This window comes from Myodes glareolus, chromosome 12 (assembly GCF_982192425.1).
Source record: "Myodes glareolus chromosome 12, mMyoGla1.1, whole genome shotgun sequence".
Classification (NCBI taxonomy): domain Eukaryota; kingdom Metazoa; phylum Chordata; class Mammalia; order Rodentia; family Cricetidae; genus Myodes; species Myodes glareolus.
This window is the reverse complement of record NC_142037.1, coordinates 17,787,299-17,803,675: the sequence shown is the minus strand read 5'-3', so window position 1 is coordinate 17,803,675 and position 16,377 is coordinate 17,787,299. Positions and strand designations below refer to the sequence as shown.

General features: G+C 48.5%; 1 protein-coding gene across 3 annotated transcripts in view; it reads left to right on the top strand.

Annotated features, from left to right (window-relative positions):
- Positions 1-16,377, top strand: part of Slc7a8 (solute carrier family 7 member 8) — a 56,589-nt gene that overhangs the window by 26,790 nt on the left and 13,422 nt on the right. The window lies entirely within an intron of this gene.

The following is a 16,377-nucleotide window of genomic DNA, read 5'->3' as shown; positions in this document are numbered from 1 at the left end:
TGATGCTGGCATCTTTGGGGCAAGGGAGCTTTTGAGATGTGGTTTTGCTCTGTAGCAAGTGGCCCTGGTTGGCCTGAAACTTAATATATAGATCAGGCTACCCTGAAACCCATTGTATTGACCAGGCTATCCTCCAAACCTTGAACTTGTGACTTTCCCCTGTCATGTCTGGTCAATTCCATGCCCTGCTCTATGACAGGGCTCTACCATGTAACCCAAGCCACCTTTGAATTTACTGTGTAGCCTAGCTTTAAACATGTCATTCTCCTGCCTCAGGTTCCTAAAGGCTGAGTTTCCCATGGGTGAGGGTGCCACCAGCACCCTGGTATTGTGACATCTTTGGTTCCAGTACTCCTTCGCAGCATGGCCACTGTCATCCAGTGTCGCCTATCCTCTTAGCAGGTGCCGGGTCGCCCAGTTCTGTGAAATAGTCTTCGTGTACTTTAAAGATGGAGTCAGGATGTCACCCAGCTTCAGCAGACTTTTGAAAGAAGCTGCAGAGAGTGTCTTAGCTAGGGTTTCTATTGCCGCAGTGAAACCCCGTGACCAAAGAGCAAGCTGAGGACGGAAGGGTTTATTTGCCGTACACTTCAGCACTATTGCTCCTCACTGAAGGAAGTCAGGGCAGGATCCTGGAGGCAGGAGCTGATGCAGAGGCCGTGGAGGGGAGCTGCTTACAGGCTTGTCTCCATGGCTTGCTCAGCCCACATTCTTAGAGTTAGAGAACCCAGGATCACCAGCCCAGGGATGGCACCACCCACCCGGGGTTGGGCCCTCTCGCATTGATCACTAAATGAGAAAATGACTCACTTTCATGGAGGCATTTTCTCAACTGAGGCTCCTTCCTCTGATGACTACAGCTGGTGTCAAGTTCACACAAAACCAGCCAGGACAAAGAGCATGGATGGTGGGGGGTGGGGACGCTTGCGCCGGAAACTTTGCTTTCCGTTGTCTTATTTGGCTGATGATTGACTGGACCTACTGAGTCATGAGAGGTTTGAAGAAAGGCCACCCTTGGTGGAGCCACTGGTCTATAATGTGGGGTGCAAAGGAGTGTGGGTGTGGCAAAGCCTGGGCCCAGTGCTGGGGTGGGATCGTTTTTGGAAGAAATGGTTTTCTGAATTTCTGAAGAGAAATGAAGTTGGGACAAGCCAAATAGGGGTGGAGAGGCAGAAAGAACCTGATGTAACTGCCTTGCCTGCCCAGTGCCTGGAGGGGGCGGGGGGGGGGTGGGAAAGAGGACAGGAGGAAAAGAAGGAACTGCAGATTGGGACCTGTTTGTGCAACCACCACAGCGCTGTGGGTTATTCTGTTATTTAGGTCAAAGCTGATTACTTGCTGCTGAGTCAGCAGAATATCCCTGGTCACCAGGCAATAATAAAAGAAAGCATTTTACATTTTAATTTGATGAAAAGCCTTTCTCTCTGGCCTCCCAGAGCAAGCGTATTGGGGGAAGTGGGTTAAAACTCAGTTTTGACGCGCCTGCTTTTGTGATTTGTTTCTCTTCGTTATCTACAAAGTAAATGGCTGTGACCTCCAGGAGAACCATGAAATAAATTATGAAAGAGTCTTAGTGACACACCTCCTTGCTGCCCTTGCCCTACCCCTGCACCATGCTTATGGAGGGCAGGTACCCCCATTCTAACCCATCTACTGAGGTGTAAATGAGGTATGAGATGCAGTGCTGCCTCTCCAGCTCTTCTGTCCCCTTCTGTCCCGTGGGCCCATCTTCTGGGCGTTAAGTGACTTTCTAGAGTTAAAAGGCAAAATTCAAATGATTTAGTTGGTCTAGGACCCAAGCAATTCTGCCTCGGGCCTCCCAAATACCTACTGGTGCACACCAGCAACTTCAAAATCCCACTTAAGTTTGATTTGTCTTCTATAATCAGGAAGCAAGTCTTTCCACAAAACAGACTAAGTCCTGGGGGTCTGGAGAGATGGCACAGCAGCAGTTAAGCATGCCTGCTGCTCTTGGAGAGGACCAGCGTTCACTTCCCAGCAACCGCGTCACTTTGGTGACTCACAGTCATCTATATATAACCCTAGCTCGAGGGACTCAAACACCCTCGTCTGGCCTTCTGGAACTCTCATGTGCATGCACATAAAAGTGTGCAACAACACACACACATAAGCATATTTTTTTTACTCTGAAAAAAAAAAAAGAATAAGATTTCTAATGTCCTAGCAGATAAGGTTGGTTTTTATAGACAGAGAAGGGCTTGAAGACAGCAGAAACAAAAGTCGAAAAAGCAGATCGGTAATTCAAAGCTACTGTCCTCATAAACCAAGGCAAGGGAGACATGGTGACAAGAGGCAGCTGATTAGCTTACCATCAGGTTAGTTCAGATTATCCCTTTTCATATGGGTTAGAGCAGGGGGAATTTGTCATACTGATTGAATGTGACATCTTTGGAAACTGTGGCTGTTATCTCTCTAATCCTGAGCCTCAGAAGGTCGGATAAAGTTTACTGAAACACGGATGACTTCATTTTGAGGTTCGGCCTGCTGTTGGGTCCCCAGTGCAGGGGCTCAGGGCAAACATGGCCTCCTGTAACTTTCATTTAACAACTGTCACAAACACTGTGGCTGCAGTGGCGCAATGGGTGCTGGGTGTACGGGACGCCCTTTCATAGTCTGTCCTCTGAGTCTTGGCCAGGGCTTGGAGGTGTGAGCCGGGGATGAACCCAAGGTCTCAAACTCCTGCTAAGTAAGATTTCTACCACCAAGCCACACCCTAGCCCTCCTCGAAGAATCCTGTTTCCCAACCTTTTGGTTTCTGCCTCTCTTTCTTCTCTTGGAGATCGGCATGTGTTTAAGACAGTCCCTGGCTCCATTCCTTTTCTTTTGGGACTAAAGTCACTGCCCAATGTTTTAATGACACTGCTGTCACTCACAGACTGCTTGGAGATCTTGCCCTACAGAAATTCCTTCTTCTCACCCAGTGGAGAAAGAAGCATAGCTGAAGGGAAAAGCTTCTTATCATGGACTCCATCTCTCCGCAGAGATTCCTAAGAGATTCCATCCCTCCACAGAGATTCCAAAGAGATTGCTGCTCCCAGGCGGCAGACTTCTCCCCATTCCCTGAGCTGTTTGGAAGGGGAAGAACTTCAGGCATTTCTTCTAGCCCTGAATCACTCTCAATCCCTCTGCAGAGGCCCCAGCTGCCTGGAGCAGGACGCTGCCCTGTTTTGCAAGCCTTCTGCAAATTAATCCCTTGACACAGAGGCTTCAGCAGGATCTAAATCCCCTGTTCATCTTCTCTTGAACCTTCACGTTCTCTAGACTCAGACGTCTTATGCCCAAACATTAAATATTGCTCAGATTCCGGGGTGGCGCTTCCTTCTTGCCTTTCCCTTGCCCCAGAAGACTTCTCTAGCCAGTAGACAAAAGCAGAGTTTGAAGGACTTGAAGGTTACATTCGGCAAGAAAGAACAGCTTGTATATATCTAAAGAAGAGGAACTCCTAAGGCATTTGAGCAGGAACACATGATTTGTTGAGGAATAGCATGTGATAAAGTTCACACTTGGATGAAAGAAGACAGTGAAACTTGAAACATAGAAACAGGCCAAACGTTTGTGCAGGCTGAGAAGGTGGTGGCCTGAACAAACACTGGGCTCACAGAGATGCTGTGCTGTCGGAAGCGGGACATTTTAGGGGCCGAAGCAACCTTTTTACCACTGAGGAGTAGGGGTCTGGGGAGCCTTGTGCGTAAGCTAGCCATGCCCCGCGCTGGGTGACGACGGGCAGTTGGGATGTGTTCTCTCTGCCTCTGCCTTCCAGGTCCTCCCAGGGTCCTGCTGGGCACTGAGCAGGTTTCTACTCAGAAGTCTTCCTCCGGATGACTGTCCTAGGATCCTGCTAAAAAGGCTGCTATAAAGCAGTGCGACCAGAGGTGGGAATGTGACTCAGTGGTGAACACCTGACTAGCGGCACAAAGCTCTTGGTTTGATCCCCAGCACCATGACAAAGTGAAGAAAGAAAATACTAGTAACTCGGAAAACCCTTCCTTCTTGGGAAGTACTAGAGAGATGAGACTCACCACGCTGTCCAATAGTTACTAAATACCCATAATATACCAGAGACTGTTTTCAATAGGCATAATATAAAAATAGAAAAAAAAATCTTCTTTTTGCCAGTTGTCGTGATATACACATGCAATCCCAGCATTCATAGGCTAAGGCAGGAGAACTGTCACAAGTTTAAGGCCAACCTGGACTACAGGGTGAGCTCTGGGCTAACCTGGGCTACAGAGTGAGACTCTAAAACAAACCATTTGAAAATAACCAGGCAGTGTCCAGCACAGATTGGAAAACTGAATGGGCTGGAGCAGGAAAATGTTCTCCAACGTGGTCCTTTTGATGGGACTGCAGTCTGTTTAATATCACCACATTATAGAATAAACAGTAAGAAATATCAAGACCAAGCTTGGTGGTGCACACCCTTAATCCCAGTACTCAGTAGGCAGAGGCAGGAGGACCTCTGTGAGTTCAGGGCCAACCTGGTCTACATATCCAGGATATCCAGGGCTACCTAGAGAAACTGTCTAAAAAATGCAAAACAAAGAAGTACAACAAAAGTGGGGACCCCATCCTGAAGGGGTCAGCTGTACCCCAAGGTAAAGCAGGAAGGCACTGAAGGATTTCAAAACAGTAACACTACCAGCGTTGCATTTAGAGGACTTTGCTGCACAGTAAAGAATGGATGGCCCTTGGGAGAAAGGCCAGGGGCAAGGAAGCTGATTGCATGGGAGTTACAGGAATCCAGGTTAGAACTGTCCGTGAGGTGACTCATGGTGGGTGTAGAAAGAAGTTCATGGATTCGGCGGTTAGACAATAAAATTACCAGGATTGTTGAGTGTGGTGGTACACGCCTTTAACACAACCATTCGGGAGGCAGAAGCAGGCTGATCTCTGTGAATTCGAGCCCCCCCCCAGGTGTACATCACTAGCCCAGGCTAGCCAGTACTATATAGTAAGACCCTGTCTAAAAAAGTACAAAAATGATTACCAGGATCGGGTGGAAGATTCAAAGAGCACACATTTTTCTTTTAAGGGGTTCTATGTAAATAAATCGAGGACGGCACTAGGCCTTATTTTAGTGTTTTCTCCTGCTGCGGCTGGTTGGCTGCAGTCCCTGCTGTCCCTCACTCTCAAGAGCCTTTACCAGGACTTGAAGAAGACATCCCCTGTGCCTTTGGACTTTGACTACAGGGCCAGAGTAAATGCCCACATCTTAGTGCTATTTCGGCTCCATTTCCTATCAGACCTCTGAGGTGTTTCTGTTCCCTGATGCCCTGGAAATCAGGGTGTCTCGGTCATAGTTGCCATATGTGTCCAGGAGGGACTCGGTTTTGATCTCCAGTAAAAAGAACAACTGGTAGCACTTTGTGTTTTATGTGTCGTAGTGAGCAATCGCCTAGATCACAGAGACCTTGGTGGCCATGCTCCCTAGGAACCCATTGGTTTCAGACACTTGAAGCTGCTGGTTTGCGCCCCGCCTGTCCTCAGGCCGGGGTTTGGCTGCCCCTGGCCTCCTGAGAAGAACCTCTGTCTGGTCTCACTGTGCTTGGCTGTCTGACCCAGGTCGCCTCCCTCTTCAGCCTCTGTCAGCCTCTCTCTTACATCCTGCCTTTCTTTTCACTCCTGGACTGGAGTTTGCTCCAGCTCCCACTCTGAACACAGCAGAGTGAAGGGCTTGTTTCTGTGACTGGTTCCACCCTGTTTGTGGACATGAGGAAGAATCCAAAGGGTTCCTGAACCAAATCTTCAGGAGTCCAGCTTCCAGCAGGAAGATTCCCTTCCTTACTTGTGGCAACCCTGCTTGGATTCCCTCTACCCTTCTGTAGCCCTTCTCAGGGCTCACTTAGGTTTCCCAGGGGAACCCATGGCTGTGATTTATAAAATCATCTGCTAGGAGTCTGGTGAGCTTTTCAGGATTAACGTTCTATGCCAGATTTACATCACATGCCAGAGGCCATGAACTCAGGGGACTTAAGGAATTATGAGGGTGGGGCCCTCCCGCTACTGAATGCAAGGGACAGGTTAGCTAGTTTAAGTTTGAATGTTAGCTGCCCTCACAGTTGGGATGGCTGAACCATGTCGGGAACTTACAGCATGGTCCAGGTTTATACATCTTGGTGAACACCAAGTCCACAAGCTTCCCAGTCCGCAAACCTTCCAGACCTCCTACGACCCACCCCGCTCCCCAAGACTGAGTATGATAAAGAGCCAGTCAAACCCTGCTGAGCAGTTTAGACCCGGCAGAAGCAGCCATCAGCCTTGCCCTGTGTCCGAGGCATCAGCTCTGAGAGCTGGGAAGTGAGACAGGAAACTTCAGACTCAGTTGGGAAGTGAAGAGTCAGGTTAAAATGAGGCTCCATGGGTGGCGTGGCATGGCATGTCGTTTCTACTCTCTCTACTGCCCCGCCCAGCTCAGAGCCACGTTTAGCTAGCACTGAAGAAAGAAGTACTCAGCTCTCAGAAAATGCTGAGCGAGGCGTTCGGACTTCTTGGCTAAACGAAGTACTAAGTGGTGATTCAGCAGAAACTCTGGGTCTAGCTTCTGGCACTTGAGAGGAAAGGACGTGAAGAAAGGGGAAGAGAGGAGGAGGTGGCATAGCAGGAGCTCAAAGTGTCCAGGAGAAACTGTGACAGGCATGACTTCCAGAAATGCCGGCTGTCAGCTAGCCACTCTCCTCCTCTGAGCGCTTGTCCTTGAAGCGGAGAGGAAACCGCACCAAGACCCTCTTCTTCCTATAAAAGGGAGCTCTGAGGTTTCTAAATTATCAGTGCAACAAGATGAAAGCAGCTTGGGAAGGAACATATACTCCGCTTTGGTGGGCAAAATCTCTTTCAAAACCAAACCACCGCTGCATACTTCATAGCAGGTCTCAGGATCAAAGCGTCATTCATGAAGAAAGGCCGCTTTGATTGTTGGGATGCCGTGGCTCTGTTTTGATGCTTTGTCCCGGCCGTCGGGTTATTTACATCCACGGCTTCCTGCAGTCACGTCGCATCACATGTCCAACAATGCCAGCGTTTGTTGTAGGTAGGCAGGGTGCCTGAAGGCTTTATGATGTGGCTCCTCACCCCATGTGAGAACTGTCTCCAGGTGGTGGCACACACTTGTGTTCCCAACACTAGGGAGGCAGCTGCGGGGAGGGTCAAGAGTTCCCAGCCAGGCTCAGCCACACAGTGAGTTGGAGGCTTGCTTCAGGTCCATGAGAGCCTGCCAAAGGAGAAAAGAAAAGAAGGAAGAAAGAGAAAGTAAAGGAAAGAAAAAGGTGTCACTGGGGAAGATATGGGGCAGTTCCTGGGAGCCAATTCCCTGTCTTCCCCTCCTACTCGGCACCCGTCCATCCACTTAAACCTCTTTAAGAAACCAGTCGCTCAGTCCTGCAGCTTTCTGGGCAGAACCAGACCTTATCTCAGCCTCGGGTTGTGTGCCTTAGAACCCTAAGTACTATTTTCTCTGCCTATCAGTGCCTTTTGGCAGCCAGCAACAGCTACCTCCTAGATCTGGAAAGGGATGAGGTTAGACGTGCCCAGTATTTCCATGATTAGAAACACGTGCCCAGTTCCTCCTCTGAGTGGTGGAAGCAGCCAAGCACCCCTTGTCTAGCCTATCACAGAGCTAAATGTGGTCACACCCTCTCCGGCCACTGGGACCGTATCCCAGCAGCCTCATGGGCACCCTGCAGGGCTGTGCACGCAGATAGATACCTTGTCCTTCTGCTGTGGCCCCAGAGTCACTGAAACAGGAGTTGTTGGCCAGAGCACGACCTAAGGTGAGACCATGACACCAACCTTCCTGGCACCCCACTCACCCTGGCCAGGTGGAATTTATAGCTGGTTCAGTCGGCTGGATGCTCCATCCCAGAAAGGTGCTTATTTTGAAGTTCCAGAGAGGAACAGGGTGTTCTGGTTGCTGCAGAGTGACGTCGCCGCTTCCCTTTTCCAGCAGCTGTCTGCCTTGCATCTTTCTCTTTTCTGTCCTGGCCTTTGCCATCCTCCCGTCTGCTCCTCTCTGCCTCCTTTTCTGTCTCAGTTGCCTTACTTCCCCTTTGCTCCCTACACAGTTTCTCACACTCTCTCTTCTTCACCGTCTGTCTTTACTGCCTCTGGTATACCTATTCATCCTCCCCCTCCTCTCCCTTTCTGTCTGTCTTCCTTCCTTCCTTTCTTTGAGACGAGGTCTCTTTATATACTCCTAGCTACCCTAGACCTCAGTATATAAAATGGCTAGCCTCAGATTTGCCTCTGTCTTTGCCTCTGCCCCCTAAGTACTGGGATTCCAGGTATGTGCCCCACCCAGTCGTTCCCTCTTCCACTTCTACACAACACTGTTTTCATTTCCCTAAAAAGATGAGGAGAAGCCGACTTCTGGCAATATTCAACATAAATAAGCTTTCTCAAGCTGCCTCCAGTTCTGTCCTGATTAAGAAATTCAAACTAAGCCAGGCATGGTGGCTTATAACTGAAACAGTGAAACTCCTGAGGCTGAAGTGAGTTCGAAGTCAACCTGAACTACATAGGAATATTCTATCTTTTAAAAAAAAAATCACAGAGGACTAGAAAGATGGCTCACGAGGAAAGTGCTTGCTGCATAAGCATGAGGACCTCAGCTCCCATCCCCACCACATCCGTGTAAAAAGCCAGAGGTAAATGTGTAGTCCCAGCGCCGGAGGCAAAGGCAGGAGGGTCTGGGGCTCACCTGGCAGGCCAGTTTAGCCAGTTGGTGAGCTCCAGTTTCAGCGAGAGACCCTACATCAAAACGTAGGTGGGAAACAATAAAGATATCTACCTGATGTTGGCCCCTCGCCCTCACGCGTGTTCATGTTTCCTCATGCATGTGCGCATACACACAGCCCCACACATCCATGCATCCATAGAGAAAGAGCGAGCAGCTGCAGTGGGGCACACCTGTAGTCTCTGCACTTGGGAGGTGCAGAGAGGAGGATCAGCAGTTTGGAGCCAGCCTGGACTGCATGAGATTGTATCTCAAAACACATACATACACATATAAACGCAAATGGGTTCCCCAAGCTCAGAGGGAATGTGGGGTTTGTGATGTAAGGGCAGAAATTCAAGTCACTCACGGCAAAGGGCTTCTGAGGATCAGCCTGGCTGTTCCCCGTTTTGGCGTGCTACTTCCTGCTGCTCAGAGTGTCACCTGGATTGGGGCCAGGCTAGTATCTCTGGGTGACAGACAGCAGTGAGCATGGGTACCTCCAGCAGGAGCTGAGGAGGCGAGTGACAGGAAAGGAACAATTAGTGGATGATGAAACACCCAGGCTGGGCTTTAGCCAGAGGACTGCAGGAGCCGTCCCATCATGCTTTGGCCACTCAATAGCTGGGGTCTTAGTTACTCGTATAAAACGAGGTTTGGGTTCCTTAAGGTCATTCTTCGAAGGCTAGAAATATGCATCGGGGAGTGGGGCCCAGACCTGCAGACCTACCTAGAGAGTAGAGCATTGGCTACATATCTGGTCCGTTTATCTCAAAACAAGCCAATCGAGCCCTCTCTCCAAATAGTCTCATCCCTGTTTGCACCTGTCAGCCTGGACGGACAGCTTCAGGGCCAGCAGCCGGTTTGACAGGATGGAGATTGAGGAACGTGTTTGTGGCGTCCTAAGAATGGTATAGAATGACCCTTTGCTCAACAGGAAGCCAGAGTCCACATCCAGAGGCATGGCATACTTGAAAATAGCTTCTTAGTACTGGGTAAGGATGGCCTGTGCCTTGTCAGCTTTCTTCTGGGGAAGAGAAGTGGTCAGCCTACACACACCCCGATCTGCCCAACATCGCAGGCAATCACCAGCCCTGTTTCATAGGATTGTTCCTTCATGCAAAAAAAAACAAAAAAAAAACAAAAAAAAAAAACAAAAAAAAAACTGTAATACTCCTTGAGCAACACAGTGAAGTTCCAGCATTTGGGAGGCAGAGGCAGGAGGATCTCTGTCAGTTTGAGGCCAGCCTGGTCTACAGAGCTAGTTCCAGGACATCAAAGGCTACACAAAGAAACCCTGTCTCCTTCACTCAGAACATGCTCTGGGATCTCATTAGCTACTGCCTAGCAGGGTCACTAATGGCTGTGTGGACGGATGGCTTCTCTGCTGGCCCTGAGGAGGTCAGCAGCAGCAGCTGTCTGTGGGGCATTCCCTCTTAGCATAAGAGCATAAGAACTAGCCATTTGTTTCACTGTCCTCCATTTCTGGAGGCTGAGGCACCGTTGAGCATCTTGGCTTCTGGTCCAGTCTTCCGTCCACTAGCTCCACAGCCCCTGCTCCATCCTGAAGTCTCTTGTCCCATGTGTCTAGATAGCTTGGGTTCAAAGGCCCCAGGGTGGGTGAGTTGTAGAGGACGAGCATGAGAAAGAAGAAACCGGTTGGGAGTTGAGAAGAAGCAGGAATGAAGGGAGCAAAGTTGGGAACACAGGAAGAAGTACCAGGGGTCAGTCAAACAAACAAGGCAACAGTGCGTAGCGTTACCTGGTGTGTGGTGTGGCCTCTCTTGTAAAGAAATGAGTGTATGTGTGTGCACCTTTATCCCTTGATCCATCCCACTGACCTGATACAACCTCTTTAAAACCCACTCTATGGAGCTGGAGAGATGGCACCTGGGTTGATTCCTCGCACCCATGTCAGGCAGCCCACAACTTCCTGTACCACCTCCTTTCTCAGCTACTTAAGTCAGCCTCTGGCTGCTCTGCCACAGTGATCCTGAGAAAATCACATGGCGCCAGCCTTCATTTTCAGTAGGTGGATCTAGGACTTAGTGTATGGGAGGCAAATGCTCTGCCATGAATTAGAACTGTAGCCTTCTTTACTTTTTTAAGATAGGGTCTTACCGAGTTGCCCAAGCTGGCTTCGAACCCATTCTTGTAGTCCATGCAGGCTTTGAACTGGCATCCTTCTGCCGCGGTCTCCCATGAAGCTGGGATTACAGACCTGTAGCACCAAGTCTGGCTCACATTCTCTTTTTGAGTTTATGTTTACAAACATTTTTTAATTAACCATCTAAAGTTTTAGACAGTACACACAGATTACAAGATATCTTCGCAGGATGCAATGGACTGTTTTTAGACACAGAGCAGATACAGTAGCTGTGCGTACTTCAAGTTATAAAGTCCTGTGGGAGTTAAAACTGCCACATCTCTCTGAGGGAACATTCCTATCTCCTTCCCTCTAAGTTTCTAATACCCTCCCCCTCCTGACCTCTTCACTCTTTACACCAGCCATTCTGAGTTCTACTTACTCGTTGTGCCCTCGGCCGACACTCAAACTCGCCCGGTCTTCCTCTGACCAGAAGTGAGCGTGGCAGGCATAGCCCTGACTGAATATTCTGAGGAATCCCAAGCAACATCACAGCTCCCTAATCTATTTTTAGAACATTCTAAATGAAGATTAGTTTATACTACTGACCACTGTGTTTTATTTCAAATGATCTCAAGAGGTGAATTCTAAATTGCCTCTTATTTATAGTTTATAATCTATCAACGACTCCACCCCCTACAAATGCTCCCTGTCTGCCCTAAACCTCATGTGTCTTACCGCCTACCGAATTAAGCCTAGAGAAATCACAGAATGGGTTCTGTCAAAGTGTGTCTGGTGTCTACAACCGACTATATGACGTCTTCCTACCTCTTCCCTGAGGAATGAAATCAGTCACCGGGCTCTTGAAATCATCTCTTGGGTGTTTTTTTTTCCTCAGCACTGGGTACCGAATCCAGGGCCTCACATAGGCAAAGAACCACTCTACCATTGAGCCCCAGCCTCGGCCTCTTGGCTTTCCCTCTTACCTCCTCTCATGACCTCTGATAAATAAGGAGACCCACAAAACAATGGGGACAAGCCAGGCATGAAGGTGCACACTTGCAATCCCAGCACTGGGAGATGGAGGCAGGAGGATTGGCAGTTCAGATTCACCCACAACTGTATATAGAGTTGGAGGCCAGCCTAGGATGTATGAAACCCTGTCTCCAAACAGGCAAGCAAGGGGATGAAGAACAAAGGGATCGTGCCTGGGATCATCCTGGTATCCTGTACCCACTTGCCTTGCTAGACGTTGGACCTGTGGTCTTTGTTTTTGTTTTGTTTGGGGGGCAGGGTTGTCCATGTGAACCTATAGCTACCTGGAATACGGAGGAATTTGGAGGATTCCAATGGGATTAGATGGAGGAGGACTATTGTCCTGTGCTGTGGGTTTCTCTCAGAAGAAGGAAGCCACTCTTGTCCATGGCAAGACAGTCACCCAGAGAGGAAGAGCAGAGGGTGTTGCCCTAGTTGTGGGGTCCCAGCTTGGTTGGGCAACCAGAAGAGCTGGAATGTCATCTTGCCGTACGGAAGTGAGCCAACGGCATCAGCGCACTGCTGACCTCAGCTTCACGAGTCCACGTTTAGAGAGACCTCCTCTTCCTGTTGGACTCTGGAGCCTGGGTGCATATTACCCTGCTGCTCCCTATAGTGTCTCTGTTTTGGTGCTGGGGTTTGACCCCAGGGCACATGGTAAGTGCACACTCCACCACGGAACCACACCCCAGCTCCACCCAGTCGCTCTCTCAAAGCTTCTCTTGCGGAAGCCAGGTCCTGCTTTCTGCTGCTTCTGCACAGTGTCTGTCCCTGGGTTCCTTTTACTGCTCCTTTGTTAAACCACCACAATCTCAAGTGGCTTCAGACAGCACAGTTTTGTAGCAGTTTCTCATCGGCCACCAGCCTGCAAATAATGACCTGGAGACTTGTTATTAATTATGGAAGCTTGACCTTAGCTTAGGCTTGTCTCAACTAGCTCTTATAACTTAGGTTAACCCATATTTTTAAGCACTCTTCTGCCATGCAGCATTAGCTCACTTTCATCTTGCCCCTCCTGTCCCCTCTCATGTCTCCTGACTTCTCATGCATCCCTAGATTCCTCCTCCTCTTCTTTCTCTCCCGGGAAATCCGGCCTCTACCTCCTGCCTAGCTATTGGCTGTTCAGCTTTTTATCACACCAATCACAGCAACATATTTTCACACAGTGTACAAATATCCCACAACATAATTTGTTGTCTTACGGTCTTGGAGGTCAGAAGTCCTAAACTCAAGTGTCTGCGAGGCTGCGTCCCGTACTAGCTCTGCTCTCAACACATTGTTTTGTGCTCACCTTTTTTGTTTGGTTTTGAATTGGGGAGCTAGAGTGTTGAGGGAGGTAGTTAAGACAAAATCTCTCTAGTTCAGGCTGACCTGGAACTCACTAAGCAGCCAAAGCTAGACTCAGACTCATGTAGGCTGACCTCAGCCTTCTGAGTGCTGGGATGACAAGCTCACAGCATGGTGTCTAGCTTTCTCTCGGCTCATTTGCATACTGGTTTACCTGGCCATGGTAGACCCTGTGTAGAGAGGTGGGGGGGGGGTAGAAACTGTTACGTTTCAGGCTATAGTGCAACTGGTCACATCTACATGTGGCTTTCCTGAAGTCCCTAGCTTCCAGGTGGGCAGAATTCAGGGTCTAGTTGCACAGAGACAGAGAGAACATAGTCATTGGCAGCAGGAAGGGGTGCTGGAAGGCAGATGGGCTGCACCAGGCCTTCTCTGCAGGAAGGCCTTGGCAAACACCCAGTCAGCACTGCCTTCACTCTCTGACCTTTCCTCTCTGGTTGAGGCTCAAGTTTCAGCTGCTGTGAGGGAAGCTGTCGGCTGTACCAGGAGACTCAAAGTCCCTCTCTTCTCTCAGTCACGTGCTGTGAAGGGTAGGCCTTGGACCTGCAGCATTGTTCTGAGAGATTAGGGGGCACAGGCAGTCCGCCCAACCCTGTTCCTCAGCAGTTGTCTTACTTCTCAACGGTTAAACATTAGTCAGGGTCTGAGTTCTCCTGAAGGCTGGCGGTAGCAGAAGTCATTAACAAGACTACCTGACAAAACACCCGTCCTTCAGTCACCTCAGCCTCCCCGAGTCTTGTAAAGAGGATTTTATGTTTTCTGTCCCAGCACGTAGGGAACGATTCCCCCTCTTAGCAGGAGGCGCTCCTGTGGGTTTGTCTTGCTCTCCCTTCCCTCAAGTACTTTCCTGTCTTCTCCCTCCCGGTCCGCCTTCGCCACCCCTTGGTGGAAGATAGTTTTGTTCTGGGGAGGTTGAGGGGTCAAGGAGCAAGCCCTTACTTTGTAAATCCTCACCCATCCCTTAGCCCCATGTGTTTTGCTTTCTAGTCTTCTTTGAAAAAGCCAGTCTCCTTCACCCTTCAGTCACGGCTGCTGTTGCTGCCCGGATTGCTGGGTACGGGACACCTGGCCTTGTACCCAGTGTTTCTCAGGGCCCTGGGGAGAAGAAGAGGTCATGGCCAAGATGTTGAGAGTGATTCGGGTTGGATTGTCACCAGGCACGTGATCCTGAAATCCTTACTGAATTGAGTAAGATAACCAAACGTGTATTCATCAAGCTCTCTGTCCATCTGGAACATTCAAGTATTTACAAAATGTTCTCCCTGTTCAGGCTCTTAAAATCCTTCTTCCAGGAACATGTTTTGATTCTTCAGCTACGGTAGCAACCTGACTAATAGCTCGTGCATGAGGAATCAAGAGTTTCTACTCTCAAAAGTCAGTCTTTCCCTTACTCTTTCAACTCTATGAAAACAACTAGGGATTGTCTCCCTGATTAATGAAATTCTAAGGGAATAGGGGAGAATGGTATGGGCTGTGGAATTCAGAGAGAGATTGGAGAACGAATGGATCATGGCATTTTTTTCCTTTATTAAATATTTGTTGTTCATCTGCTATTTGTAAGCACTGATAATATGCTTGGGAGTTAAAGATGTAAAAAAGATAAAAGAAACAAATTATATATACAATATATATAATTTTATATATTTATATTTATATAATTTATATTTATATATTATAATATATAATATATATATATATTTCAAAAACAGAATTTTAAATGCAGCCCTGGCTAACCCAGTACTTGATATGTACTCTGGTGCAGCCTTGAACTCAGAGCAGTCCCCCTGCCTCAGATAACTTTAATATGACTAGGTACCACAATGAGATATAAGCAAAACGGTGTCGGACTGCTCCCTCCAGGAAGGACAAACCTTGCACCTTGTCTGTAAGATGTGGCTGCTATAGCTTACCGTGAGGGCATGTTGTCGAGGAATCAATAAAATGACAAAGTACCGGAACAGGTAGATCTGGGAAGGTAGGAGGAGTTTGCCGGTCCCAGACAATCAGGGAAGAAGATCACAGATAGCTAGTGAAGCAGGGCCTTCCTGCATTGTGGACGCGTCCCCAAGGATCTAGTGCAGTTAGAACGCACTTGCGGACAAGGTGTCGCTGTGGCGTAGCGTTCAAGTGAGCCATGAAAGGCAGAAGTGGCCTCTTGCTTTCACGGTGCTGTGGGCAACTTCTGAGCACTAGAGAGTACCCTGACCAGTGTTTCAGGAAAAGGAGAGCCAGAAAGATTCTTTTCCCCTTTGTTCTCAGCAAATTGTTTGCAACACTCTGGAAATTAAGAATCTTGCTTTAGCCAGGCGTGGTTGTGTGCACCTTTAATCCCAGCACCCAGGAGGCAGAGGCAGGCGGATCTCTGTGAGGTCGAGGCCAGCCTGGTCTACGGAGTGAGTTCCAGGACAGCCAGGACTGTTTCACAGAGAAACCCTGTCTCGGGAAAAATAGATAGATAGATAGATAGATAGCCAGACAGATAGAACCATTTTCATCCCAGTCCAGGGAAACTGCCTGTTCAACAGTTTGTCTCTACTGTTTTCTGATTTTTAGGTAGAAAGATGACAAATGCCTAGAGTTTACCTTTCTCTTTGGCTAAAATTATATTCTCCTATATATATATATATAAAATTATATGCCACCATGTCCAGATCTTTGCAAGTTTGGGGGTCTTGGAGGGGTCAGTTGATAGAGTTTAGTGTTCTGAAACAGGGTGCCATACTGTAGCCCAGGCTAGCCCAAATTCTTTATGTAACCCAGACTGGCCTCGAACTCTCAACAGTGCTTCTGTGTCCTTACCCAGGCCAGACTACAGGCCTGGCCTCCATACCGCGTTTCTTTGTAGATAGCTTTAGATATATAATCACCCCAAAACTGGCAGGACCTGAGTAGCCGTCAGAATGGAAAAAAACAACCTTGTAGCTAGATAAGAAATAAATAGTACCTCACAGTGAAAACAAACTGTTAATATATAACAAAATTAGTAGCTCTCAGTGTAAGAAGTCAGATCCAAAAGCCGACGTATTCTAGAATTCCCTTTGTGTGACATTTTGGAGCAGAACTCGGATTAGTGGTCACCCTTGGTGGGGGGAGAGGACAAGTGATCCAAGGAGGCAGGACACACAGGCACATTTTTAGAACGTTGGGATACCGAGTGTGATAATGGCTCACAATTCATTTG